This window comes from Phalacrocorax carbo, chromosome 34 (assembly GCF_963921805.1).
Source record: "Phalacrocorax carbo chromosome 34, bPhaCar2.1, whole genome shotgun sequence".
NCBI lineage: Eukaryota > Metazoa > Chordata > Aves > Suliformes > Phalacrocoracidae > Phalacrocorax > Phalacrocorax carbo.
Window position 1 is genome coordinate 691,143 of NC_087546.1, and position 4,612 is coordinate 695,754.

Below are 4,612 nucleotides of genomic sequence, written 5' to 3' on the forward strand. Positions count from 1 at the left end.
AGCGACAGGCCCCGCCCCCTGGCAACGGCCCGGGGGGCGGTGCCGGCTCTCTCCCCTTAGCGACAGGCCCCGCCCCCTGGCAACGGCCCGGGGGGCGGTGCCAGCTCTCTCCCCTTAGCGACAGGCCCCGCCCCCTGGCAACGGCCCGGGGGGCGGTGCCGGCTCTCCCCTTAGCGACAGGCCCCGCCCCCTGGCAACGGCCCGGGGGGCGGTGCCGGCTCTCTCCCCTTAGCGACAGGCCCCGCCCCCTGGCAACGGCCCGGGGGGCGGTGCCGGCTCTCTCCCCTTAGCGACAGGCCCCGCCCCCTGGCAACGGCCCGGGGGGCGGTGCCGGCTCTCTCCCCTTAGCGACAGGCCCCGCCCCCTGGCAACGGCCCGGGGGGCGGTGCCGGCTCTATCCCCTTAGCGACAGGCCCAGCCCCCTGGCAACGGCCCGGGGGGCGGTGCCGGCTCTCTCCCCTTAGCGACAGGCCCCGCCCCCTGGCAACGGCCCGGGGGGCGGTGCCGGCTCTCTCCCCTTAGCGACAGGCCCCGCCCCCTGGCAACGGCCCGGGGGGCGGTGCCGGCTCTCTCCCCTTAGCGACAGGCCCCGCCTCCTGGCAACGGCCCGGGGGGCGGTGCCGGCTCTCTCCCCTTAGCGACAGGCCCCGCCCCCTGGCAACGGCCCGGGGGGCGGTGCCGGCTCTCTCCCCTTAGCGACAGGCCCCGCCCCCTGGCAACGGCCCGGGGGGCGGTGCCGGCTCTCTCCCCTTAGCGACAGGCCCAGCCCCCTAGCAACGGCCCGGGGGCGGTGCCGGCTCTCTCCCCTTAGCGACAGGCCCAGCCCCCTAGCAACGGCCCGGGGGGCGGTGCCGGCTCTCTCCCCTTAGCGACAGGCCCAGCCCCCTAGCAACGGCCCGGGGGGCGGTGCCGGCTCTCTCCCCTTAGCGACAGGCCCCGCCCCCTGGCAACGGCCCGGGGGGCGGTGCCGGCTCTCTCCCCTTAGCGACAGGCCCCGCCCCCCGGCAACGGCCCGAGCCTGTGTTTGCTCCGCTCGGGGGGGGGGCTCGGTTTGGGTGTTTTCTCTCCCCCCCCCCTCCCGCGCCGGGAGCTCCAGGCGGCTCCCGTACGGCTCCCGGGGCCTTCACCCCTCGGGGGGCTCGGCCCGCCCCTTTCGCGGGGCGCTGTGGGAAGGGCGGGGGCGGGGCCCGGGGGTCGAAGAGCCCCAGCCGGGGCTCGGGCAGCTCTCGCTGCCCCCGGGCTCCTCTGGCGCCGGGGCTCCCGTGTTCCCTCGGGCGGTCGCAGCTCTGGGGCTGTCTCAGCCCCCCGGGCAGGCGTGCTCTGGCGTTTAGAGAAGCGGAGGCGTTGCCTGAGGTAAGGCTTCCAGAGCTTGGCGCTCTTTGGCAGCATCTGTACTAGAAAGGTCCCTTGTGGCCTGCTTTGCTTTTTTTCTCCCGGGATGCTGTTTTGGGCGCTGAGGGGGCGGTGAGGCGGTTTAGTGGTATGGTGTTCTGTTTGGGGTTTGGTTTTTGCTTTGCTGGTTTTCTTCCCCCTTGTGAGATCATTTTATTCGTTTATCATTTCACATTATCATTTACCCCGCGCCATTTCCGTCCCCTCTGGGCAGCAGCGGATCCGCCGCTCGAGGGCGAGGAGCTGGGCCGACAACGGGCCGCTGCAGACTCTGGTCAGGGTACGAGGCTGCTCCCTGGGGAGCCGGCGCAGGGGGCGCGGAGGTACGCGCGGGCACTTGTCGGTGCCCCTGACCAGTGAAGGGGAGGTTAAATTGTTAGAGTGCAAATAAACACATATTATTTAGGGAGGAGTCGTGACTCAATTTAATCGCAGCTATTACTGAACAAACCAGGCAGTCATTATTCCTAATCTGTAATTAAAAAAAATATAAAGGCAGCCCTTTTTTATGCCATAAATAGAGTTGCGAGTCATTAATAGCTCAATCTAAATGCAGCCGTTATTAAATCAACTGCAGGCATTAATGACTCCTGATCAGAAACAAAATAAGGAAATTTTAGAATCTAGAATGAAAATCGACCCGGAAAGCTAAATTGGGAGCGGGTAGTACTGAAATTGTAACAGGGCTGTTAGAAAGTTCAGAGGCAGCGACAGCTCCTGCTTCCAACCCAAGCAGTAAACGAAGCTTTAGGTTCTTAAATGAAGAGAAATAAAGGTGAGCTGTTAAACAGTGGCTGGGGTCAAGCGTAGCTATTAAGAAAATTTGCAGGTACGGGTGATTCCTGACCAGAACTAACAATTCCAGAAGATTTAGATTTAAAAACTACAGAGCTAATGGAGTGCCACAACCGCCCGGATGTAACCGCAGCCGCTTTGGGGGAATGCCCCAGCCCCCCCAGCCACCGCTATTAATTACTGCCAAGGAGAGCGAGAGTGAAAGTAGAAGCGGTGCATGTGAAACGCGAGCAGTACGCTTTTCCTAAGTCATCCCTTCGTGTCAGGAGAGGAAAGCAAATGGAAAGAAGATGTTTGCAGGGGGTCTGTGCTGGGTTACCTGCGCGTCTCTTCCGTGCATCCTTGAGGAGACATTTAGCTCCTGTTGGGCGCTCGCAGGTGGGGACAGGGCGAGCTGGAGGCAGGATCGGTGCCGGCACTGATAAAGGGATGGGCGACGAGCTGAGAGAAGAGGGGGCAAGGGCTGAAAAAGGGTCTCCAGTTCTGCAGGGAAGGCAGCGGGATGTGACTCGGCAACCGCTCTGACGAGTGCAGGGTCATTCGCTGCGATGAAGTCGGGGTCTGTGGCTGGCCCGGAGAGGCAGCAGAAATCCCAAACTCTTTGCGGGGGTACCGGCCAGATTAGGGCAACAGCTGAACAGTAAAACCATTTAGGGGAAGCAGAGCTGGGCTGCACCGCGTGGCCAACCTCCCTCTTCTCCGTGAGTCCCAAAGGGGCAGCTCCAAGAATGTGCTGAGAATTAATGTCTTGCGCTAAAAATGAGACGCAAGTAGCACCCACCCGTGAATTTTATTTTCTCTCTCGCTCTGCGGCTCCTGCCTGCTTGTCTCTCCTCAGTGCGCACCTGCACCTGTGCTCGGATGGGGCAGCTGAGGGAAGGTGCTGCCATCTCCCCAGCCCCGGCGGACCGCCCCTCAGCTGTGTCCTCTGTCAGGGAGCGTCGTCATCTCTCCTGCCCCCCAGAGCGTGTCCTGTAGTGGCAGACGCGCGGGCTTTTCCCTGCACGCGCATACGGGAAGGGAAGGGAAGGGAAGCACAGTGAGAGCTGGGCTTGTCAAAGCGTAATGGGGGTGGTGGGAAGCGTAGCTAGAACCGGAGAGCTACAGCGCAAAAGCGAAGCGGACGGGACACAAAAGTAAAATGGTGCACAGGAATGCTGAGGAGAGAACTCCCGCAGCACGCAGGAAATCAGTGTCAGAATCTATTTTCTTCTGACTGCCGAATTAAAAATAATGGCACGCTTTGCAACGCCAAGCTCGCTCTAATCGTCTGAACTGTTTCTTTCCAGCCCCCCACCGCCCCCAGCACACCGTTCAGCCTCCTCAGCCTGAAATGCCTTGTTTTCCTTCTTTTTTTTTTTTTTTTAATGACAGGGCAACTTCTGTTCCCGAGGTGGTGCCTACAGTACAGCTATCTCTTCGAAGGCAGTTTGGTTTAGGTCAGAGAATGTTTAGCCTGGACTGAATCAGCCTCTGTTTCTGTTTCTGGAAATCGTCGGTCCTGTGCATCAAGCCCGGAAAAAAGGAAATATGAACCAAAGGACCTGGGGCCTGCAGGGCTAGGAAAATATTTGAGAAGAGGTTCAGTGGGGAAATGACTGTTTGTCTGTGGGGCGTCCAGGCAAGCAACCCAGCTGCTAGAAAGCGGCGCTGTCCCCAGGGTGGCCTCGGCGGTCCCGTCGGAGTCGGGGGAACAAGGACAAGGCAGGGGGAAGCATCTGGCCTGCCGTGTGGACCGTGACTGTACAAAGCACGTGTGATGCACTGCAAGTTTACCTGTTTAAACTGTGAGTTAAAGAAGGTGTGCAGTTGCTTTGTAAACAGCCGACGCTCTAAAGCTACACCCATCTAATTGCTAGCTGTATTAAATCTATCGTATTGCTGTTTCTGCATTAAAAAAGAAAAAAACCAACACACCTATGTAAGCACGTCTAAGTACAATGGAAAACCACTGTTTAACGCGTGGCATGTGCGGGTGGTTTTTTTGGGGCGGGGGGGGTGGGGTGTATGACAAAAACCTGCGAGAGACACACGCACACACGCACATGTCATGTTTAGCGCTCACCTAAACCCAAAAAAGAAAATCCACTCTTTATTTTGCAGCATTAGCATTAGCTTCCAGCGCACAGCCTGAGCGCGCACCTCTGCTCTCACCGTCTGCTCCCTCTTCAACCGTGCGTGGCTGTCATCAGCTTGCACAGGCTTTGCTCGTGCAAGTTTCCGCGACGGCTTACGAGAAGGCAGGCAAACAGACCCAGCAAGACGCGTAGTGCCTTCCTCTATGGGCTCCGTCCAGCCTTTGTTAAAATGAGCAGAAAAGACATCTGCTGCGGCCTTTGTCCTGACTGACTCTTACAGAGAGCATCTGACTTGACCCGCAGCAAAGCCATGCCCCAGGCAGCAGCACGTACTGGCGCGGACCGCG

At 59.8% G+C, this 4,612-nt stretch overlaps 1 long non-coding RNA gene across 1 annotated transcript; it reads left to right on the plus strand.

Moving 5' to 3' along the window:
* The first annotated feature begins 949 nt into the window (after window positions 1–949).
* Window positions 950–4,100, plus strand: LOC135310382 (uncharacterized). The gene is made up of 3 exons (XR_010370450.1): window positions 950–1,353; window positions 1,607–1,715; window positions 3,562–4,100. It is a non-coding gene; the product is annotated as an uncharacterized LOC135310382 (long non-coding RNA).
* Window positions 4,101–4,612: the final 512 nt, after the last annotated feature.